Source organism: Canis lupus, chromosome 6, assembly GCF_011100685.1.
Source record: "Canis lupus familiaris isolate Mischka breed German Shepherd chromosome 6, alternate assembly UU_Cfam_GSD_1.0, whole genome shotgun sequence".
NCBI classification, from domain to species: Eukaryota; Metazoa; Chordata; class Mammalia; order Carnivora; family Canidae; genus Canis; species Canis lupus.
Genome location: NC_049227.1, coordinates 3,585,509 through 3,610,654, shown reverse-complemented (window position 1 = coordinate 3,610,654; position 25,146 = coordinate 3,585,509). Strand labels below are relative to the sequence as shown.

The 25,146-nt window shown below is 41.9% G+C and overlaps 1 protein-coding gene and 1 long non-coding RNA gene across 10 annotated transcripts in view; both read left to right on the top strand.

The window, feature by feature from the left end:
- Positions 1-25,146, top strand: part of AUTS2 (activator of transcription and developmental regulator AUTS2) — a 1,128,325-nt gene that overhangs the window by 184,940 nt on the left and 918,239 nt on the right. The window lies entirely within an intron of this gene.
- Positions 6,325-25,146, top strand: part of LOC111096179 — a 69,673-nt gene continuing 50,851 nt past the window's right edge. The window contains exon 1 of one of the 2 annotated variants that reach the window (XR_005360506.1): positions 6,325-7,052. This is a non-coding gene — a long non-coding RNA (uncharacterized LOC111096179). The remainder of the gene's footprint in view (positions 7,053-25,146) is intronic. The other variant, XR_005360505.1, reaches the window with a different exon arrangement.

Sequence of the window (25,146 nt, the reverse complement as noted above, 5' to 3'; positions counted from 1 at the left end):
GCTAGTGAAGAGGTTGCCTACCTCCAGCAGTAAACTTGGGATTCACCAGGACTTGCAGTAGTTTCTGTTTCCACTGGAAACTCATTGAAAATTTTAGCACTACTCATGGTTTTGGCAAAGTAGAGAGAAACAGCAATTCAATTAAATTCATCAAACATTTATTGAGTAGTTGCTGAGGCTAAAGTGTTGTGCCAAGGGTAATGACATAGATAAGTAAGAACATAGTTTCCAGCCTCTATCCAAGAGGCTGTATTCTAATGGTGTAGTCAGACAAATTTAGCTGTAACCTGCCGCACGATAGGGTCTTCCAAAAAGTGAAGTCAAAGCACTTCTAGGAATGTCAGGGTAGAAAGAGTTCATTGTATTAGGCAAAAGCCTCCTTTGGGGAAATGGTTCAAGGTGGTGGCTTTCCTCCTTGCCTGTGCTTTAGAATTACATAGTGGGAGAGGGTTTTTGTTTGTTTGTTTGCTTTGTTTTCTTAAGATTTTATTTATTTATTTAAAAGCACACATGGGCGTGAGAGCGCGCGAGGGGAGGGGCAGAGAGAGAGAGAAAGAGGGAGAGAATCTCAAGCAGACTCCCCGCGTGCATGGAGCCTGACACAGGGCTTCATCTCAGGACTCCAAAATCAAGGAGTGGAAATCAAGAGTCAGTTAGTTAACTGACAGCCACCCAGGCTCTGCACATAGAGGAAATTTTAAAAAAATACTAGCATCCATCCAAATACTACCCCATAGCAATCAGATAAAAATTTCTGGAGTTTGGAGACGGGCACTCATGATTTTAAGAGATCTCAACAGGATCATCCTGTGCAGCCAAGGCTGAAAGCCACTGATGCAGAAGGATGAATGGGTTACCATTGAAAGGGGGATGGGTTGAGAAGGAAGGGCACTGGAGACATCAACAGAGGCCTAGAGGCAGGAAAATGAAAGCATTGCTTGGAGAATGCTACTCAGTGGGGTGCAGTGCTCTTGTAGCGAGTGGGGAGGGAAAACTATCCTGATGAGGTAAGACTGGATTAAAACATTGTGCCAAGGAATTGGGAGGCATCATGTTTTTGTACTGTCTTTAGAATCCTTTCTCACCTTATATGAAGATGGGGAATGAAGCGCCAAAAAGTTTGTGCTTTCCCAAGATAATAGTAAGTCCGGGTAGATAACAAGAGGCATGCCTCTCTTCAGAAGGCTCTTTGCCTTAGATCTTTTGTGCTTGTGCCATGCTTTACATGTTCTCTTGGCATCTGTTCTTTGGCAATTTTCTTCCGTAAAAGAACACCAAAGATAAGGTAGGGTCAGAATAGCAAGAAGGTATTGATGTCAGGCAAGACTATGGCAATGTCTCTTATCCTTTTGTTTCACTCCTGTGAGGATGGTGTGGGAGAATTGCTGGCTGTACTGGGGACAGATGTTTGCAAGTCCAAGTGTGTATGTTTCTGTGTGTGCTTTTGCAGCTGCATCCGTTTTGTGTCTGATTCCACTGAGGACTGGTGCTTTATCTGCTTATTACTATTTCCAGGAAGTTAATTTGCAGGTGCTATAAATATGCATGGTTCATATACTTCATTTATTCTTTCTTTCTTGAAGCTTCTCTCTCCTCTGTACCTTTCATTTGTATGTTTGGTGCGTGTGTGCGTGCATACGTGTGTGTGTGTGTGTGTGTGTGTTTAATGTCATTATTTTGATAGTAACAATAAAGGTAAAGCCATTCAATCATGCAGGATTCTTGAAAAGTGCTTTAAGCAGGTGCAACTGAGCGGCTTATGGGGAGGTCCACGGATCAGGGTTTTCTGTCTTTGTTACAGGTAGAAAAACCAGCAGCGTTCAGGAGAGAGCTGATTTTCTTCATTACTAGTGTGGAGACTATGCATTCACAAACAAACCTTAAAGTAGTTCATAAAATGGGGCCACCCATGTTTACCAATCTGTTACTATATTTAGCTCTCCACCCGTCCATTTACTCACTTGTACATCTACCTAGCCATTCACCTGTCCCTTTAGAAAAGGTGGTACAGGTTCTGGAGCCTATCTGCCTGAGTTCAAATGGTGGCCCCTCTACTTGCTTAATCTCATTTTCTTTCTTCTTTAAAATGGGAATGGTAATAGTAACAACCTCACAGAGTTGTGATGATTAGGGATTAACATATGTAATGTGCTGAGGAAGTAGCTGGACATAGGAAGTTCTAATTTGCTGCTACTATTCTGGTAACCTTGGTATCATTAATCATTGCAAAGAAAATATAGTGATAAATACATTTGGTCCATTGACTTCCAGTTTTGTGATCTTAGAGTTCATTGAGGAGAAAAAAGGTTGGAAAGGGAGGTTTTCTGGATCACAGAGGCCCTTGATACCAGATTTTAGGATTAGTGGACAGTGAGAAGTCCCTCAGATTTTGGTCTTGGTGAAAGATGCATATCAGGAGGATATTTTTTATGATTTTGTGCAAAATAAATCATTTGCAGTATTAGAACAACAAGGAGGCTGTTTTAATGGTCCGAGGCACAGTAAAACAAGAAAATGAATGACAACAGAAATAGACACCAGCAGTTGAAGATAGGAGATTTTCTCTGATTACACTTGTTGATTCCATTTTGTCGATTCCACTTGACTTAAGAAAGGGAGATGGGAAATTAATTTGGAACCAAATATATTGGTGAATTAGTGCTCTCTGTCTTCATCTCCATCCTTGACGAGAGGGGAGCTTGTTACATAGATTTCATTACTAGGAGGTAGAGGATCTAGTGCCAGAACGCAGAGCTAGGTTCTTCTGTTCTGTGCTTTTACATGGCTCGTTATAGACAGGTCCCAATTAGCTCTTGAAGCATGACTGCCTGTTCTCTTCTCCACCTAATTACTGTGAGGAGCTTGGGTTCATGCACAAAGTTACCTTGATTAAACAGTAAGTTTATGGAGCTGTAAATGTTCCAATACTAATTTGAGAGAGTCCTTAAGACATTAACATTCGAGGTTTCTGTGGGTGGGCTGAGAACAGCCGCTGTGGATGGTTTCCAGATTCTGGGATATGACACCTTAAGTTTTCTACTCCTGTTCACATCTCCTCTTCAGCAGGCAGTAGACAATGTAGTGAGAAGATGTAACCTAACTAGAGATAGATAGACCAGACCAGAAGTTGAAGATAGGGATGAGTCTGCATGGTCCTGTAGTCTTTCCCAGAATTGGACATTTTTGTGGTGTAATCTGGAAGAAGAGAAACATTTATGGCCAAACCTCACTAAATCAAACAATTGTGAGGATGGTGCAGACCTATTTGCAGGGTAGTTAGAAAGAAATGCAGGTCTATTATTTGTAGTGACTTGAGCAAGGATAGTGAAGTGTTGCCTGGCAGAACTTTTTTTTGGAGATTGGCCTTCATGCATAATTAGGAATAGCAATCATTAATGGTATATTTGATTTTTCTCCTCTATCAATGGTGTGATTATGTCTATATGCTCTCATTTGCCCTGATATTAGAATCTATATGTTTGAGATAAAACTTGCCTCAGCCTAACTTGAGTCCAGATTGCCCTAGAAATTTTGAATTAATTTGAGTGCATCTGAATGTGGAGGATTTTTGATAGGGTGCAGTGGAATCACATGTGCAGATTGCCTAGTGCAGGGGATATTATTTCATTTTACTCCCTCTCTCCACTTTGAATGAGGGAAGTGCTAAGTTTTGAGTTTTGGGCTACTGTTCTGGCACCTTCATGTCCATAATGTAACCTTTTAGGGAAGATGTTCTTAGATCCAGAGATGATTGAGGGGGTGGGAGGTGGGAGGTGGGGAGGAGTATATTCGAGAGCCCAGGTGCCCTTGCTTTCTTGTTTGGAAATCAGTGGTTCTCAAAATGCCATATGCCTGAGAATCATCTAAGGGACTTCTTACAAGTTCAGCAATACACCCAACCTCACTCCCCTCTGCAAGGGATGGGGTCAGACTCTGTAGATCAAAGGAGCTGCTCTCTGGCAGAGATAGGTGCAAATCCTGAAACTGAGCCTGGACTACCTAGTGCCCACTCAGCATTCTTGGGCTGCCAAGAAGGCAGTGGTTCTCTCAGCATGGATGTGAAGCTCTTGCTTTTCTTTTTTGTCCTTTTAAATTCACACTAAAGAGAGTTTTAGATATGCAGCAAAGCAGGAAAGAAGACTGACCTTGCCTGTCTCCAGGGTCTTGCCAGAGATAAAGGAAGTGCTTGCACTTTGAGGCAGCTGGGGATTTGTGGTATTCCAGAAGACCTCAGCTCTCAAATGGCCTCTTGGCAGCCTCACTGATAATCACAGTGTGATGGCTACTAGGCTTCCTTATTTAAGAAGCTCTTAAATTTTCTTTTCTACACTATAAGGTTATGTCTTCACCAGCTCCTCAGATTTTTAAAAAAAGAAACAGAAGGAGGCAAAACAAATCCCAGAGCATTTTTTTTCCCTTTCTAAAGGTTACAAACATAAATCATATTTGAGAACAATGAATGGACCTTATTTTTTATCTTCAGTAAGCTAGGCCTCTGGCATCTTAAAAAGAATCTTTATTTTAGAAAGGAAAGAAACTGGTATAGTGGCTGGGCTATGCTCTGGGGATCAGGAGACCTGGCTTTGCCACCGGCTGCCTGGGGCTCCTTGGTCAGAACCAGTCTTGGCTTTGAGCCATTTTCCTTATCTATGAAATGTGGGGACCCTGAAGCTATTGTGGCTCTAATGTTTTATGATTCTAGTGATGGCCTCAATGCCTGCATGATAGTCATTTTCTAGATTTTGTCACCCTATTTCAAATTTGTAAAGTATAGCATGTGCCATCCATCTTTGCTCCATACAGGGTATCTTGTCATTAGTGCTTCATAAACTTGGTATGTCAGTATCGGAGGACCATCAGAGAATAAGGTTCACCTCTTCATTGTACATATGAGACAGATGATGTCCTCGTTGATTTTCCCCAAGCATGGGGCATAATTTGGGGCTCTTTTCACCTTACAATTTGCCTTTCTCTCTAGTGTATTTTTTAGCCTTTCTCCTTTTAGTTCCCTATGCCTTTCATTTCCCCTCGGACACTGAAATATTCAGTTGCAGTTCTGGGCAAAAGTGCTCCTGTGGCCTCCAGATTTTTTTTTTTTAAATGTATTCCTTCTTGGGGATCCCTGGGTGGCGCAGCGGTTTGGCGCCTGCCTTTGGCCCAGGGCGTGATCTTGGAGACCCGGGATCGAATCCCACATTGGGCTCCTGGTGCATGGAGCCTGCTTCTCCCTCTGCCTATGTCTCTGCCTCTCTGTCTCTCTGTCTCTCTGTGACTATCATAAATAAATAAAAATAAATAAAAATAAAAAAAATAAAACTTAAAAAAAATAAATGTATTCCTTCTTGTAAAAAGAATATGATCATGCAGTGACAATATATATACATACTTTACAGATATATTAAGCTATTATATATGTAAATTATACATATAAAATATATATTAGAAGTTACAGAAGGATGATATGAGAAGTAACTAAAAAGAGAAGATGCAGTTTTTCCCCCTGTATCCCAGTGGATCAATTTATACCTTCCCTGGAGTGTGAACTTGTTTTTGAAGACTATTGATCCTAGACCATGGCAGGGTTAGAATTTAGACTGCTAGCTTTAGAATTTTCTGTGGCACTTGTTAAAAATACTAAGTCTGGAACATCAACCCAGACCAACCAAATGAGAATGTGTTGTTGTGAGACCTGGGAGTCTGCATTTTCAATCTGTTCTTCTGGTGCCCCTGAGGCCCAGCTAGTTTTGAGAACTATGGGTCCCTATAAATAGTAGATACATGAGACTGAGACTTTTGCTGACATGTCAAGGATTCTCAAGAGCCACCACTAAATTGGCAGATATCCAGTTAACACTTGGAAAAATCAGATTGGCATTTTTCATGTGAATTCCATCAGAGGGGCTACCAACTATATAGTCAGATATGGAATTTCTCAGAATTTGAAGACTTTCCAGGTGGTTTTTTGACTTGTAACTCTTAATATTTGCTTATTATGCCATAGTTTTAGAAATTCTCATTAGAAATCTAAATATTATTGAAGATCTGAAGATAATGAAAGATGAGACATTTACCAAAATTTAAAGGTTATTGTTTTTAATGGCTTATATATCTCTAACCTTATGTTCAAAAGGATATTTCAGGATCTTGGTTATTAAGCATGTACTCTCTGAAACAGTCAAGTAAAATGAGTGTAAGTCAGATAAACGTGTACCAGGAAATTTGTTTCTAACTATTCATTCCAGGTCAGCATGCTCCCAGTCACCTTCTGGGTGTTAGGGTTATCTGTTCCTGGATCAGCTTTAGGAAAGCTCCTACTCAAGCTCTATGCAGCAAAAGACCATTTCAGAAAATGTGATAATTAAGATTCAGCAGCTAGAACAAGGCTGAATGAATAGGAATGGAGAGCATCAGGGAAAGTTAGGGGAGCAGTTAAGCTGAAGGGATGAGTAAGCCACAATTCTGTCTGGGATCATCAGCTCTATCACTAGGATAGAATCCCAAAGCCCCCCTTGCTCTTGGTGTCTTCTCCTACCCTTAGATTTGGGCAGGTTTCCCAAAACTAAGGTGAAACACACTGCTGGGGCAAGGTTATGCAGCTGCCCTTGCCCATATGCTTATTCTGCTTTGGTATTTAAAAAAAAAATTCTCACATCCTCACCAGCCTTAACTCTGTCTTTCAGTTTTTTTGGCAGTAAGTGTGCCAAAGGTCAGGAATTCTGGCAGAGTTTGATTCAGCCCTGCTCTCCTGATAGCAGCTAGCACAGGCCTTGGGGCATAGAAGCTCTTGACATGAATTGACTCAAGTTATTATGACTTAGGAGGCCCCACCTAATGGGCTCCCTGGCTACCTCTCCAACCACAAACAGGTCTCCCTGCTCTCTCCTCCCTGCACTGTTCCTGGAGAGCTGTGTTTTTGTTTCTGAGCCTTCTCATTTATTATATTTCATCTATTTGGAGTGCTTCCAGGCCCCCTTCCCTTTTTACTTGGCTAATGATTTATCTTGTAGAGAAATACGTATAAATGACTGGGCCTTTCACTTTTCCTAAACTAGGTAAGTATCCCTGCTCCATGCTTCCATGGTCTCCCCACTTCCTCTAGAAAAACTTTTATCTTAGTTTTTGGTCCTTGTTTATTGTTGTCCCCCCAGATTGTCTGCTTTACCAGGACAAGCATTCTAGTATTCTTGCTCATCACTGTTTCCTCATCGCTAAGCATAGGTGTGGGACATGGTAGTCATCAGTAAACATTTCTTGACTTTAATAAAGTCAATAATCTAATAAAACAATATATACCAGTTAATGGAGTGATTGGCAAGGATGTATTTGCCAATTCCAGTGGTGGTCATTAACATTGCTAGGGTTAACTGCCAGGTTCTGTGAGAACAAATTATTAAAAATAAACAGAACAGAAATGGAACCTAGGAGCAAAAGCTTTTCTGCGCCTTGTGATGCCTAGTGCTGGGCAAAGTTTCCTGCAAATAAAGCAAAATACCTTGATAGACTTATTTATATACTATTTATGTACTATATATATTTTTATATACTATATATTTATATACTGTATGTTTATATAGTATATACTATACATTATATACTATATTATTTATATACTATGGATTTATATACCTTGATGGGCTTATATATTATCAAATACATAAAAAAACAATAAATTGTTTACTACTTTATATATAGTCTGAAAAAACAGATATCAGTTCAAACATGCATTCATTCATTTATTGACTCACTTAACATTTGTTTTTTTTGTTTTGTTTTGTATGATACATGCCAGGCACTTCTAGATGCTCGGGATCCACAGTGAACAAAACTTTCAGCAATATCTGACCAGAGGGAACATGCATTCCAGTAGTGGGGACAGTCAGTAAAGCAGATAAATAAATAAAATACCTGGAATGTTAGAAGCTGGTGAAATGCCATGGAGGAAAAGGAAAGAGGGTAGGGGACTCAGGAAAAGCTGCAGTGTGTGTTTTGGGGGCGGCGAAGGGGCACAATTATAGATAAGTGGCCAAGAGAGGGGTCATTGAGAAGACAACACTTGGGTAACTGACCAACACAGTGTGAGGAAATGAGCAGAGTGAGTATCTGGGAGGTGTGAGGTGTGGAGGCAATGAAGTAGGATGGCATGCATGGCTTTTTGGAATGTACTCATGATCCTTCATGCTTATTACTTTAACCAGATCAGCAGGTTGGGACCAAAGTGTCCTGTTGTCTTAAAATCTGTAAATATTTCTTGTCTTTGGACACTTCCTCTGGCTAAGTCCTCATCCTGAATATTTATGTTAAGGGTATTACATTTATTTCTTCTTAAAATGTTAGTTTGATGGAAAAGGACCTACCAAAACCTTTCTTTTTCCTTTTGTGGGCCAGAAAATGTGCCGTGTTATCTGTACTTACCCTCTAAACTCTAGTCTGTGGTGGAACCACCTCTCTCAGAGCTGGTATTCCTTGAGGGCAGGGTATATTTCTTGTTTTAACTAGTTTATACAGGTCTTATCACCCTGTCCCCTGCATGGGGACCTGATAACTTATTTTGGCTGATAATGGAAGGACTTTTCTGTCTACTTCTGTTCCCCTTGATGGCTTCCTTATCTGTTCTCCTGTAACACTGACTGTGAACTCATTTCATTACTTAATGAAATTTTATCTTATATTATTGCTTATTTTGTGCAGCCGTCTTATCTCTCCAACTAGGTAGGAACTTGCATATTCTTTCTGAACCTTACAGTACTGGCTTATAGTGGGTGTGCCATAGCATACATCACTGATTGCTCTTGGTCAAAGTGCTTGTCTCTTTTGGGTGAGTGAACCAACATCTAATTTTTCTAGTGTTCTCTTTTTATGGATTATAGTTTATATCTGGGGTTCTACTCTCCTTAGGACTTGGCCTGGGTATGCCACTGGAGGGCCCCAGGGAACAGTGCAATTACTTAGAGATAAATCCTTTGTGAATTCTTAAATATTCCAATGAAGCATCTTTGTATACTGGTTTTCTGCACATTGACAGTTCTTCAGAGAGTCATTTGTTGACTGTTCATGACATAAACATTGTAAATTAATTGCCCTTTTTAAATTTCATTGACATTTTCTTTCTCGATGGTAATTTTTGGTCACTCAGAGATAGTTGCTAACTCCAAGACAATTACTTTATTGCCTAATAAAAGTGAATGACAAAGCCAAGTTCAGTTGTAGGTGCTGGACTGGGCAGTTTCTAGCTCCTCCTACAACAGGCAAAATAATCAGATTTGTGTCTCAGCAGAATCATAAATGGCTATATTTCATGACTCTCCTTAGGAATTGCTTTGATTAGAATACTGTCCTGTTACTGAAACTGCTGATACACCATGCACTGTTTTCTGTTTGACAGTCTACTCTGAACGGCACCAACTGGGGATAACACTTGAATAGATGCTGCCACTTGTCACATGTGGTCACCCTCTGGAGGTTGTGCATGTGAATGTGACTGTAGGGGGCCATCTAGGATACCCACCAATATGCCACCAGTCACTGGGGTTGCTTCCTTATCATGACTTTGCTTTTCTGGAAACATTTCCTGTGCTGGTCAATGTCTGTTTCCTTTGCCCACCAAATAAAAGTCCCTTTAGTTTTAGATAGTTACAGAAAATATAAAGACTTGTAATAAAAAACAAACTAGTCTTCCCATACACAGTCAGTACCAGCTGTAAGCTAATTAAACTCAACAGGGAGAACTCTTAACACTGTGGCACACACTTTTCTCTTTGGGGCTTGTTAACATTTTTCAGAGCTCTTTAAATATTGTTTTCCAGTGATACCATATTAAACGGGGAAATAGAGGATGAGAAGTTGGGACTGTTGCAGCTTTATGGAGTGGAAACCCTAGCACACACACCCCATGTGAGTTTACTCTAGTTGGATTTTCACGAACAATAGTGGTATGGCAGGTGTCCCCCATGGGAAATCCAGGCAGTCAGCTCTCATTGTGTGAAATTGCCTATACCCTTGATGTTGAATTGGAGCTCATAATTGGCTTCTCTAGCAGGTCAGAGAATCACCTCCCTTGGTTCCCTGTTTGGCTCTGGTACTGAATTTCGGGTGCATTTGGAGTGTCATCTTTGTCCCTACTTTTCAAGAGTCACTGAAGAGTTGCTATGATTATAAATCCTGTAATGCCTTTGATGAAAAGTAAAATCATATGAGCTTATTAACCCAGACTTTGCTTTCTCATTTTCCTGATCTATTAGTTTCTAGCCCCTGTTGTGAGCCAAAATACAGGATCATGGACTCACAGTTATATTGATAGTAACAGACCTGGGTTGTTGTCAAGAATTGTGCAGATTGGGGCACCGGGGTGGCTCAATTGGTTGGGCGTCTCCATTTGGCTTGGGTTGTGATCTTGGGGTTGTGGGATCAAGCACACAGTCTGCCTCCCCCTACTCCTACTCTCCCCCTACTCCTACTCTCCCCCTACACCTCTCTCCCTGCTCCTACTCTCTCCCTGCTCTGGCTCTTTCTTTGCTTGCTCTCTATCTCAGGTAAATAAATAAAATCTTAAAAAAAAGAATTGTGCAGGTTTTGTCATCACGTTTCTCATGTCCCAAATTGTGGCATTTCTGGGTTCTACCCCTTGACCTCAGATTCATGGTTCTCAAAGTGTGGCCCCCATCCAGTGATGTCAGCTTCACCAGGGAACTTGTTTGAAATGCAAATTTCAAGGCCCCATCTTGACTTTTTGAATCCGGAATCTTTGGGGATGGGGTAGGAGGAACACCTTTGTAAGCCTTCCCTGGATTCTGACACACACTCAAATTGAAGACTCGCTGCATAGGCAGGAGGTTGTTTTTTTCTTTTTTTTTTTTTTTTTTTGGTCTCTTGAACTTGCTGCATTTGGTGTTCTAACTTTTATATAAGGGAGGACAGTAATGTCTCCCTTGAACTCTTTCTTGTCAGAGGAAAGATGATTGTCAGATGCAGAAGGCTGATGTCAGGATGGGCTGTGACCATGCCCCAGTGTGCAGTGTTCATAGCCTCAGTCCAGGGCCTTGTTGTGGAGACTTACGTAGGTAGCAGTCTTGGTAACAGGTAGATAAATCTACATATACAGTGAGGTTATGTAGCAAAACTTTCAAAAATCAACAATTTTATGTTTGTGCAAGCGTTTTGCTCAATGTTGGCATTTTTGAGATCAGACTTCATCTCTGCCCCTGCCTAGAAAATTGTATTTACTTTAGACAGACTGCCCTGGTGAAGGATAATCAGAACAAGGGGAAAAATACATGAAAAAGCAGACTTTCCTTGTACTTATTGTTCAGAAGGAAAAAAAATTCCAATGAGGAGTGAGAGACGCTTCATATTCTGAGTGAGACAAATAATCCCAGTAGGGTGGCACAAGACTAGAGGGCAGCTGAATGAGAATACCAAACAGTGTGGACTAGAATGTTTGTGGGGGAACAAGGCTATGAAAAATACACAAAGAAAATGAAAATTCTTCTGGAAGATTTTTGTAAACCTATGTAGAAAAGGAGCCAAACAACCTGGATCAGTTTACCTCAGGTTGGGAGTCATCCTAAAAATTGCAGTAGCAATGAACTCTTTCCTCCTGAGACAAGTGTAGGAAGAAGAGCCAACTTTTATTTCCCTTAGGAGATGTAGATGTGATGCCCCCAGTGAGGATCAAGTTAATATGGGATGATAGCATTTCAGCGGCAGGGACAGATACTTTTTTTCCCTAACTGAATCCCACCAAGGTCGTCTTTTACCAGCTCCAGAACTACAGAAAAAGACAAGAAAGGACAAAACTCAGAATTTTGCTTCTCCTTAGGAGATCTATTCAAAGGTTTAATAGATAATATTGAAATGGAATACGATAATAGCTTACATTTATGAGTGCTTCCACATATGAAGTATTGTTTTAGAACAATATTTTTTTTTACATGTATTGAGCCATAACTCCTTACACATTCTTATGGGCGAGGTTCATTAATACTCATTTTATTGTTGAAGAAACTGAGGCACAGAGCTATTGGTTAAGCTGGCTGTCCAAGGTCACACAGCTACTAAATGGGATTTAAACCAATCATTTTCATTCCAGAGCCCTTGCCTGTAACTGTCATATCTTCCTATACTCATGATAGGCCTTTGCTTCCTTGTGCTTCTAAGTTAATGAATTATCATTGGTTAGTTTTTTGCTATAATAAATGTGCTTGTTTATCAGACCCTTTATCATATTTGGTCTCAGGAAGAGAAATCTCTGTTCTTCCTTAAAGAACTATTCTTATTGTACTTAAAATCTAGAAATTTTGCATTTGAAATGAAGAAATAAAAAATAAAATAAAGAAATATTGTGTAATATTATACTGAATGTAAAATAAATCTTGCATTTAAAATCAGGAAATAGGGATCCCTGGGTGGCTCAGCGGTTTAGTGCCTGCCTTTGACCCAGGGCGCGATCCTGGAGTCCTGCGATCGAGTTCCATGTCAGGCTCCCGGCATGGAGCCTGCTTCTCCCTCCTTCTGTGTCTCTGCCTCTCTCTCTCTCTCTCTCTCTCTCTGTCTATCATAAAATAAATAAATAAATCTTTAAAAAATAAAATAAAATCAGGAAATATTTACCATGTAATATTATTATGCTACTGAGTGTAAATTTTAGCTGGCCATTTAAAATATTTATAGCAAGTGATGGACCACCTTGCTCTCATCCTGTTTAGTTTCATGGAATTTATGTTGTCTCTGTAATTTAAATGGCATAGTGGTTGCACAGGGGAACCATGGAAATGGAGTCCTATGTCTAATGACCTTGAATGAGATGAACACAATCTAATTTTATTTTTAGTTGTTTTCCTCCTTTTAACAGATATCACATGAAATTAGAAACATCTGGATTCTGTCACTATGGGTATTTTTTATGTAAATCACCAAAATTAAGATTTAAAATGCTGTTATATATGGCTCTATAGCAAATTACCCTAAAATCTATCAGCTTAAAACAGCACACATTACTATCTCTCTCATGGTTTCTGTGGGTCAGGAACTCCTAGGAAGTTCTTGTTCAGGTTCTTTCACAAGATTGCGGTAAGTGGGGTGGGCTGGACCTGCTGTACCTGAATGGTTGACTGGGACTGTAGAGTCCACTTCCAAGATGGCACACTCACTTGGCTTTTGGCAGTAGACCTTGGTTTCTCACCCCATGGACCTCTCCAAAATGACTTCTTGACATGGTATCTGGTTTCCCCGGAATGAATGATTTAAAAGAGAGACAAATGACCTAATCTTGCAAGTCATAACTGTCATGTCTGCCATACTCTATTAATCAGAAGTGAGTCACTAAGAACAGCCTGTACTCAAGGGGAAGAGAATTAGGCTCCACCTTGGAAGGGAGGAGTATTAAAGGATTTGCGGACATATTTTAATCACCATATGAGGCCTGACTCCACACCTACTCCACACCTCAGGCTCTCTGGGTGTGGTAATTTGCATTTTTAACACATTCCCCCAGTTGATTTCTATGCTCACTTAAAATAGAGAATCGTTGGGTGTTCAGGTGTTACTTGTTGAATGATTCAGTCTGGAAGTAAATGAGTACTATAATGCACTCTACTGGCTTATTTAAGAAGCCAGAACTACTTTTCACATATTTAGTATTCTAAATATTTAAGGTTTATGCTTAGACACTAAATCAGGTGCTAACTAGATAATATAGCAAATGATTTACTTAGCTTTCACTTTATCTGGATAGGCTCCTTAACTTTTGTGCTCATCTGGCCACATGAGCCCACTCTAATTTAGCCTGTGGAGTCAGAACAGCTCCCCTCAGATATGTATATATGTGTTTATGTGTTGTATATGTATATAGATATACACACACATACATACATACACATGTACATACATACATATGGCCAGAAATGGAACCTAAGCTCACAGTTAGGAAGAAATTAAGTATATGGTGGCAGGGGAGGGCGGGCAAAAGGACATCATGAGGTTTTTGTCTCAAGATCCAGGGTGAGTTGGGCAATGTCTGGTGATTCTGTTTGACTTGTTGCCTTCTGCAACTGCATGCTTTCTGTTAGGAGAGATGAGGGCTACACAACCAGGAGTTTGCAAAGAGCAGTTAGGTGGCTTTGAAGCCCTCTACCTTGGGTGTCACTCCTTGAATGTTAAAGGTTCTTGCTAGGCAATCAGGCCCCCTTCCCCGTCTGTCATAGCCAGCACACTCTTGCCTTCCCATCAGCATTACCTCTTAATTCTCTGAATTCTTGACTGCAAGCAATGCAGTTGGTTATTTCAGAGTGGAGGTTGCATGTCGTAGAAATACAAAACTCCTCTTCAAATCTGTATACCAACTACCCATCCACTTCCCTTCCTGCCCCCGGTGAGAGACGGCAGATAAATACAGATGCTCAGAACCTGGGTCTCACATTTTATCAGAAATTCCTCAATTAGCAGAAGCATACAATTAGGGATAAAAAAAACCTAGGGAGGAAGTAACAAACACTGCCTATGACAGAGGCCTTCTCAGTGAGAGAGAACACTGCACCCAAAATTTGTGATCACACACTGGAACAGCCATGTGATGGAGCTGACATGCCCCAATAGGTACAGCTGATTGTTCTGCTTATAACCAATCAATGCCGCAATTAACAAATATTTATTGAACTCCTAGGAGGTACCCTGATTCACACTGCTCTCATCAGCTGTTTCTTAGAATAATGCAAAGCCTCCTAACCCCTCTGTGTGTCTTCTGGTTTCCCCCACCCCAATAAAATTAGTTCTGTACATTGAAGCCAGAGTGGATTTTCCTAAAATATACAAACTTGACCAGGTTACTGACCTATTTAAAAGGCTTAGGTTGATTATCAGCATCCAGATAAAGCCCACACTCCCTAGCATGACCAAAGAGGTAAATCATGATCTGACCCCTACCTGACTCTGCTTTTCCATTGTTACTTCCTCAGACACTCCCCACGCCCCCAGTTTGCCTGCCCTCTGGTGCCACAGAAGCATGTCTAAGGACACTAGCTTTAGCTAAAGCACAGTGTCTGGCACATAATTAAGACTATTACTGTTGCAGTTATTAGTGAGGTATGGAAAGCCCCTGGCATATAGTAGCTGTTGAGAGATTTTTTCTTCCTTGGGCCCCAGTCTCTTTGAGGGGACTAGTCACAAGAGAGTAGCATTGGTGAAATCAGAGAAGAAAGAGTTTTGAGAAACATAGAGGAAAAAGGTGGGGGGTTACATTAAAAACGGGTTGTGTGTTTGCATGTGATCTTTCTCCACTAGAACATGACTGATAGCATCCTTCTTTGAGGGGCGGGGAGAGAAAAATGGAAGTGGTCTGGGATTGACAATCCCACCTTGAGTAAGTCACTGCTTTCTGAGTCTGTTAGTTCATTTGTAAAACAGGTTTGGGGGGATCCCTGGGTGGCTCAGCAGTTTGGCGCCTGCCTTTGGCCCGGGGCGTGATGCTAGAGTCCCGGGATCGAGTCCCACGTCGGGCTCCTTGCATGGAGCCTGCTTCTCCCTCTGTGTATGTCCCTGCCCCTCTCTGTCTCTGTCTCTCATGAATAAATGAATAAAATCTTAAAAAAAAAAAAAAAACAGGTTTGGCATTAGAGTTAACTCATAACTTTTTCAGAACTTTTTGGGGACTAGACCCCATACCGTGAAGGTGACAATATTATACTGTCCTGCAATTCACAGCATGTTAAACACCTTTTAAAACAAGATTGTTATACTTACATATCACTGATGCTGATGCATTACATACAGGCCTCTAGAGATGGAAGTGGCTCACAGGTTAGAGAGAGTTGTGCATCCTGGCAGCGTCTCTCCTCTTTCCCTCCTGCCTTCTGCATCTCTCATTTGAGAAGAGTTCAACTTTCTCAGTAGTTCCTCTGGCTACTGTTTCTACTCCACATCACTCTCCCTACTGCTGAGTTACTTTCATAAAAGAAATTTGAAGGGCCTTGTGGGAAGGAAACTTAAGCATGGAGTCATGGATTTGGGAAGAATGGAATGAAATCCAGAACAGTTTAAAACTTGACCTAACATTCAGTTTTTCCATGTGTGATCTGGGGCTCATATGGCTACCCTCTTGCATCACTGTGAGGTGTAAGAGGTACCTGTGGATACCTAGGATGTGTCTGGCTTATAATTGACATGTAACAGACCTTTGTTTTCTTACTTGGTACCTGAAAGGGTTCCCCTGTGTCCCCGGAATATCCAACCCAAAATCTTCAGTCAAGGAGGAGCCGCCACAGACTGGCTTCAAGCCTTCCCCTCTCTGACCGTATATGTACCTCTTTACCTCTACACTCCCCCAGACTTATCCTCTAGACTCAAAGTGCTTCAGGTGACTTTTCAGTTACTCATAGCCTTACCTTGTCTCTCACATGCGACTGTGGCTCTGCTGTGTCTGCTATCTTAATACCTTTCCAGGGCCCATGGGACTTGAAGGTCCTATTCATATTATAGCTTTTCCCAAAACCACCCCTCCCTACCAGGTGGGATCAGTCCTTCATTCCCTCTTCTCTCAATGCATGTTGTTTTATTATAGCTCTTATCACAGTCTGCCTCGTAGCATAGTCATTTCTGTGTTTTCCCCTCCTGATTCAGAGCCCCTGGAGGGCAAAGACTGTTGTTTTATTTTGTGCTGTATTTTCCCACCTCCACAGTGCCTGGTGCAGTAGGGGTTTAGTAAATACTGCTTGAATCAATGCATGAATGAAATCGTCTCTCCTGGTCCTGTTTGTAGTGCTGTAATGCAAACCAGGTGAATGTAGAATTTTGGCTTAGTGGATTTAGTTTAACATAGGAAAGGAGTTTTCCCAAGAAGCAGTACTGGTTTTGAAAACAGCAATTGCCTTTAATCTGGTGGAAAACACATGCCAGCCCCCCCTCCATAATAGTCTCAATTACAGGAGAGCATCATGTTACTGTAAAAACACAAATAAATAAACCCGTGACAATACTGTGTTTGGGAGATAAAACCACATAAAAGCCATCTTTCCCCAACTTTCCAGCATGATAATTAAGGTATTTCTGGAGGAAAAAAACAAACAAACAAAATACACCAGCAAAAGAACACGTGCTATTACACTTAAAAACCCTTCTTGCACTTGCCAAGGTGGGAGAAGGGACTATGCTTTTCATCCAGCACAGATACACGAGTTCCTCCCAGCTTTTGCCAGACCTGACACTGTGCGGATTGGATTGCAGGATAAATTTGGGCTTTAGGGCTGCCAAAGATGGTGGGACTACCTGGAGAGCAGAGAGGGTCACCTGGAAGGTGGTGCTGTAAAATTTCTCTATTTGCCACATTTTGTCCAAACATTTCATATTCTTCTAAGAGCTGGATCTCCACTGGCTTAGGGATACCCTGAGTGAATCTGTGTGGGCTATAGCTTTCTTTCTTTTTTTTTAAGATTTTATTTATGAAAGACAAAGAGAGAGAGAGAGAGAGAGAGAGAGAGGCAGAGACATAGGCAGAGGAAGAAGCAGGCTCCATGCAGGGGAGTCTGATGTGGGACTCGATCCCGGGACTCTGGGATCACACCCTGAGCCAAAGGATGACACTCAGCGCTGAGCCACTCAGGAATCCCTGGGCTATAGCTGTCAACTGGATTTCTTTAATGATGCCTATTGCAATGTTTGCTTGGCTCTTTTACACTCTGGATCCAGGTTTTTTTTGAGGGTAGAGTGGGAATGATTTTGTCAGTCACTAAGGGCTAAAACCAGACTGAACAGAACCCAGCTACTTCTCTTCACCTCCATGGCTACTCTCCCTGGGCTGAGTCACCATCATCTTTCACCTAGATTGCCCCAGTGCCTGCCAGCTGATCTCTGCTCCTACCTTTGCCTCCCTATAGAGTGTTCAAGAGGGCAGAGTGGCCCTTTTAAAATATACTTGAGATCCTATCACTCCCCAGTTCCAGAGTCCTCCGACTAGTCTCCCATTTCACTAAGAATACAATTCAGAAACTGTAGTTACCATGGCCTGATGATATTGCATGATCTGGAACCCCTCATCTCATCTCCTGCTATCCCCTCCGTTAATCCACTCTAACCCTTGAGTGTTCTTAAACCAAGCCAGGCGTTCTCAATCTCAGAGCCTTTGCATTATTGTTCTTTTAGCTTGGGATATTCTGTTCCCAGAGATACATGTGGCTCATGCCCACACTTCATTCACCCCTGCTGTGTGTCATATCTTTGGGGAGGGGGGGTCCTGTCCACCCATGTCCCTGGTGCTGTGGCAGGCACTTAGGACATCATTATTGGAAGCTTGAGTAAGCATTGGCCTGCAAGTCTTAGCAGAGTTGAGAGTGTGGCCTACAAGGACAGTGGCCCTAGTGCCAGATATCAGGTCAGGCTAGATTTATCCATCCTTCTCCATGTAGTAGATGTTCTACTTTGGGAAAAGTTTTAACATAAATGAGATTATGCCTGCTACCTGGGATTATTGCGAAGAATAAGTCAGATATGTTTGTAAAGTGCCTGGCATCGTATCAGGTGAACATATTAGAAGCTTCCTAATTATTCTTAGACATCCTACTTTCCAATTGTGGAGGTATGTTATATGGGATAAAGGAGGTGTCTAAAAGTGGTTGACTTTGGTATGTAATTCTCAACCTGTAAGTAGCTGTGAATATATTTAAAGCACCTAGGCCTGGGCAGCCCCGGTGGGGCAGTGGTTTAGCACCGCCTGCAGCCCGGCGTGTGATCCTGGAGACTCGGGATCGAGTCCCACATCGGGCTCCCTGCATGGAGCCTGCTTCTCCCTCTGCCTGTGTCTCTGCCTCTCTCTCGCTCTCTCTGAATGAATGAATGAATGAATGAATGAATAAATCTTTAAAGAAAAAAATAAAGCACCTAGGCCTGTGCTTGACATAGCTAGGCCTTATTAAATTTCCAGGACTTCTTACTTTTAATTATCAGTCTTAGACACTACTGAAATGCAGGGTGTCACCTGGGGGCAGCTCTGTGGGCACGTAGGGATTTTGGTAAACAGAAAAAGGGAGAAGTCAGCAGCTGGGCTGGGGGCGGTTCACAGTCCTGCTTGTGGTTCAACAGGGACTGCATTTATGAAAATGGCAATTGAGACCAGGCAATTGAGACTTTGAGCTGTGCCAGCAAGTGTGGTATTTCCATTTACATCCTCAGAGTAAGTACAATTTCACCATTATTCCTTTGAGGCTCTCCTTGCCAAGAAAAACCCATTGTAAATTTCTGGTTTAAAGATTCTGCAATTTTAAGGAGTCGTACTTTTTGTTGCTTTAACATTTTCTTGGCACCATATATTTTAGGTCCCACTGGTCTACCTTGTAAATACTGTACAAATGTTGTGAAAAGTTGAACCACGTCATTTGTTTTCTTAAGTTCCTTATAGGAAATGGTGATGCTTCTGCCCCCACCTACTACTACTCCTGGGTTTCAGCTCAGGCATTTTGGAATGAGAAAGTGAGGGAAAGAAGATATATTGTCAGCAAAAGATGGAAGCTGTATTCACAAGAGTGTTTTCTAGATAGGGTTGGGCTAGGCTGGAGAGAAAAGTGTGTAGCTGGCAGGGTGTCTGGGTGACGGACCCATTGTGTGGAGGAACCCTCCTGCTGTACCAGTGGCCAGCTCCCAGCCAGGCCACCTGGGTGAGGGCCTCTGAAGCAGAGAGCCCTGCACAATCTGGAGCCTCTCTAACCAAGTGTACTGAATAGGACTCCAAAGAATAGAAGCCGTGTTCCCTTTGTCACCTACAGCCCTGTTTTCAGCCTGCACAGTGAATGTGCACTTGGGGGCTCAATTGGCACTTGGAAAAATCTGCAAGAACTTTGTGTGTGCTCAGTGTGTGCCCAGCAGCCTGCGGGGAGTGGAGCATGCACTCTGGAGATGTCTGGGGGCTGGTGCTTGCAGAGGAGGGGCTGCCCTCTATATTCTGCAGGGTCTGCCAAGAATGTGCTGCCCTTGACAGTGTTGTGGCCAACAGGAAAAGCATTCATGGCATGTTAATGAAAGGCAGCAGTTCCTTTCTTCAAGAATAACAGGCATTCTTTTATTGAGCAAGGTCCCTTTCTAGAGATGGAGAGAGAAGCCAATTATTTTTCAGTTAAAATTTATTTTTTTAAACAGTGATACCTTAGTTGCAAATTACCTCTGCTTCGCCATAGAGACATTTACAACTAGTCTTCTGACATGGTTTTAAGCTGCCATCTTATAGGATAACCAGTGATATGCCACAGTGTGATAAGGGACTTCTATATCACATCTGTATAGCTGATTTGCCTTCCTCTGTAGGTAGAAAATTGATGTTTTCTGAAAGGGAATAGGTCTATTTCCCTTTATCCTACATCTTGCACATAGTGTAACATACCTCTTTTTACTGAAATGGGGCAGTTTTCTCCTGTGGGCATGAATATATTTACTTAAGAGGGGGTTTGATAAGGGAGAGAGTTGCCAAGTTGAAACGATCGAGGTATTTGAAGCACCAATCTGAGAGTCATCTTTGGGTGATAGATCTTTTCATTGGAAAGAAACAAGATCAATACAAGTTGTTTTTTAATGTGTTGGAGGAAATGCTCAGCTCTGTTTCTCATCTTTTCCAGACTTCTTTACAGTTTTTTTTTTTAATACTTGAGTGGAACTTGGCATAATGACCCCCACATTTCAGCTGTGCATATGTTCTCTGTATAAATGGTAAAAGACAACAGAGCCATTCCTATGTCTTACTCTGTTTACTGTAAGAGGCCCCTATCAGTAAATGACTTCCTGTTGGAGGCAGTAATTTGTGTTTGGGCTTCGGTACTGTCAGTCTGAAATGAGCCAAGAGAGGTCATGCTATCTGCCGCACGGTTTCCTAGTGAGAAGACGAGCCAGGCCTTTTACTTCTGAAATCCAGGTACCACAGAGGCTAGAAATGATGCCTGGGTTTGGTTATAGAGAGGTGTCAGTTTCTGAGTACAGCTGTTAACAGTGGCAGCAAGCTTCCTCCTTGGGAGACATGTACTGTGGATTATTCTGACATCTCAAAGCCTTATTTCCTAATGAGCATTAAAAGGGAAGAGGGAACCACTTTTTGGTCATCTATGTTCTGGCAGGGTGCTGGGTATTTAACATATATTAATTCATTAAATAATGAATTTATGGGTATTTTAACATATATTAATTCATTAAAATGCCACTAAATTCTAGTAGGATTTAGATCATTCTATCCACCACTGGAAATTAAAACATCCCCTCACCGTCTGCTGTCTCCCCCCTACCCCACTCCAGACATATTAGAAGCATATTAGCAGATGAAGCCAGTTTGGGGTTAGTGCTTTCCCTTAATTGTTAAACTCAGTTATTCTGGCTAAAGCCAGATTATTTTGTGTGGTTGGAACTGAAACTTGAGAGGAGTGGTGTAGACTGAGTGCCGGAAATGAAGGTCAGCTTCACACACATGCCTTCTGCATGTTGTTGGTATGCTCTGAGGTTCCCATAATGACGCTGCCCACTGCTGTCAGCTGTGCCCTTTTGCTCCATTCTGTCTTATGTCAGAAGTCTTGTGGTACTAATCTTGGATCTTTATAAAGGGCTCACTTTTGACCCAGTTGACTGATAATTGTAGAGTGCTTTACAATTTACTGAGAGCTTTCACTAGTATTTGCTCTTCACATCAGAATTACAAGATAGGTTTTATTATCCCCATTCATTTTGTAGATTAAGAAAATGAGGGCCAGAGAGGTTATGAATCAGCCCTGGTGGCCTGTCCAGTAAGTGGCAGAACCAGGATTCTAATCCAGGATGTCTTATTCCAAATCCACTACTTCTTCACACTGCAGTTACTTTTGTGTTCAAAGTATGTCATTCATTCATCCGTTCAGGAGATACTAGGTTGGCATGGGCTTTGAAGGCTGACAGCTATGTGACCTTGGGTCCTCATCAGTAAAATGATGTTAGTAATAGTAATAGAACCTATCTAGTAAGGCTGTTTCGAAGTGCTTTGTACATAGTATATATTCAGTAAATGTTTGCTCTTCCTCTTCCTTCTCTTCATCATCATCATCAGCTTACTTTGATCTGTCTCTAAGGAGACAAACTAGGATGGACTTCGCTATTGAGAATCACTAGTTCTGATGTGAGAAATAAACATGACAACAGAAAACTGACAATTGTGTGTGGTGTGTGGACAATGGGAGTGTGATAAAGGTGCTGGGGAAGCTTAGAGAAAGGAACACTTGTGCTTCTAATTGCCAACCAGGAACCTAGCCCTCTAGGAGCCCCACTTCCCCTGTTGGTAACATTCCCATTGTATTCATTCCTCGCTGACAGCAATGTTTATTTTACCAGGTCTTATGGGCATTTTGTGTATTATCCTATGTGGGGGAGGAAGGAGAAACAGAATATGTCCTGCTAAGGGAACCTAGTGGTCATTTGGGGAAATCAGACCTGTATTTATCAATTGGAAGACTTTCCAGGACAAAATAGATTCCATTGTTTTGGTGTGTTGTGTTCTGTAGGAGTGCCACAGGAAATCAGATGTGAGTGGGTTCCTGTGGGTTGGTGAGTGGGGTGGACTTTGAGGTGGAAGAGGGCCTGGAGGTTGTACCTGAATGAGCTTAGAATTTGGATTAAGAGCTGCAAAAGGGCAGAGAGCCTGAGCAGAGGTGGAATTGTGAGACAAACCACTGCCTGGCCTGGCTGGAGGGAGAGCTCTGACTACGGAGGTGGGTGGTCCAGGAGGCAGATGCCACTCTGTTGCTAACAGAAGAACCTGCCTCTGGACCCCAAAGGGATACGCATAGCCCCTTCCCACCCTCTATGCAGCCCATAATAACATCTTTGTGTTCATCATGATGTTTCTGGTCATTTGGCTGGAGACAAAAACCTGGAGAGACCTACAGCATGGGCACTAGGTCTGAGTGGGTCTGTGAACAGCAGCCTAGCTGCAGCCTCTTTGTTTGTGAGCTGTTTGCCTGCATTTAAATGCCATTTACATACGGAGCTGTCAGAGTTGAGTTGGCCCATGATTATTCCTTGATGTATGTTGGAAAAAAAAAAAAAGGGAAAGAAAAGAAAACCTTGGTTAATGAGGAGCTGGGTTCCCTTTCTCCATTGATGACAGCTTCCTTTCTGATCTGATGGTCCTTCAGAAACTAAGGTGGTGTGTGACTCTGGGGTTATGTCCCCGCTGAAGCCGTCTTTCCCTCAGAGTTGTAATTGATGGGGAGACCTGTCACTTGTTATGCTGATGTTGTGCAGATTTTTGTGCAGCTGCCAGCCAAGAGAGTTTTAGGACAGCATCTGATTGGGTGCAGGTTGTGGCAAAAGCGATAATAAATAGAGAGCTGGTGAGGGTAGATTTTGATTGACCTGAGATTGTATATTATTAAACTGAGTCTGCATGTACATGTCAGTTTATGAAGAACCAGACCCATAATCCAACTTAGGGCTGTGGCAGTTTGAGTTTATTAAATGTGCTTTATATCACTATTAATATTGAGCAGAGAGGAATATCTGTAATCTTTTAATCTATGCAATAATGGTTTGGAGGGAGATTACCAGACACATTGGACTATTGTTTGCCTATAATTGTATTCAGAACTCTTCGAAGCATTGATTTGTTTCTGGCATACTGATTTGGCTCAACAGTCTCATAAAGTTCTTTTATAGTCCTCTTTGCTTTGGATTTTCCAAAAATAATTGGGGAATAATAATAATGTAGCTGGTGATAAAGAAGAGAGAGTAAGCTTGAAAGCAAATTTTCAGCCAAGTGGATAGCCATAAACATCTTCTGTGCTCATAAACACCTGGGTCTGTGACCTTTGTGTTTATAAGATATTTATTGCCTCATGGGCTCTCTGCTAGGGGGATATCACTTCAGTGCCTTGTAAAATTTGATTGTTTAGTAAGTAGATTCTGAGATTTTGCTGAGTAGGGAAAAAGTTGTCCCTCTGCCTAGTTTTCCTTGGGAATAACTGATCTGCCCACAAGGGAAGATCTTCTCAATTACAGCAGCAGAGAGCATGATTGTGATGGAGTTCCATTGTGGAGACAGCCAGTGGGACCCATCAAGGGCACCTTTTGCACTTAATTAAGTGGCTTTTAATGGAAATGACTTTTGAATGGAAGCCAGTAGGGCAATACATTGAATAAACCCAAGTAATGATAATGTGTTTTCCTTTTTAAGTAGAAATGAAATTTTTGATCCAAATCAAAGAACCTTTCTTGGCATTGTTACCACTTCTCACCCTTTCTTCCCATTTCCAAAACAGACCCGAGGAAATAAGCCAGAGAAATGGTGTCCAAGTTTAGATTCACTGACTTTAATAAGAAGGCATGATTAAGTGCTGTGGAGGCACAGATAGTTGCCTTCCATCTTCAGTGGTTCTTGAGACATTTCTTCAGGAAGGTCTAGGCACCCTGTCCACCTTTATCTTCACTCCAGTGCTATTGCCTAACTGTTCCTAAAGGAAACAGTTGGATCCCCATGACCGGATAGGGATGCCTGGCTGCCTTTGTGAGCTATCCCTTGCCTGCTTTGTGGTGCATATGTACAAGGGAAATTACCAAGAGGGCTTTATTATAACTAAGGTATGAGCCAGTCTTGAGGTGGACAGGATCCATATTTATCAAAGGAGACTGTTCTACCCCACGACGTAGTTTCCTGTCCCGAGGTTACTTGCTGCTGCATTTCATGGAGTTTATGAGGTGTGCTTTCCTCTGCCCTGCTCCAGTCAGGTGGTAATACTAGCACAAGACTGGCTCTGAGCTGCTTCTACAGTGGCACTCCACACTGAACTTTGTGGTGGTAGAGAAGGCAAGCCCTAGCTCCGTGGCACGAGGGAATGAGATGCAAAGGCAGTCAGTAGAGATGGTCATCAAATGCCTACTCTGTGCCTAGCTTTGTAAAATACGAAAGAAGTGTGAGTTCCAGGCCCCAAAGGTGCTGGGAAAAGAGCAGGGTAGGTCAGTGGTTCTGCTAGTGTGGTCCCCAGATGACTTGCATCACATCCTCTGGGACCTTGTTAGAGTTGCAGATTCTGAGGTGTTCTCTCAGAACATGGGTAACGTTTGAGAACCTTTGCTTTAGGTTGGCCACTTTTAGGGGAATAAATTCAAGGCACATGGAGTTAATGGCTGCTTGCTTATAGGGCACAGGAAAAGAAAGAATAAGGTAGCACA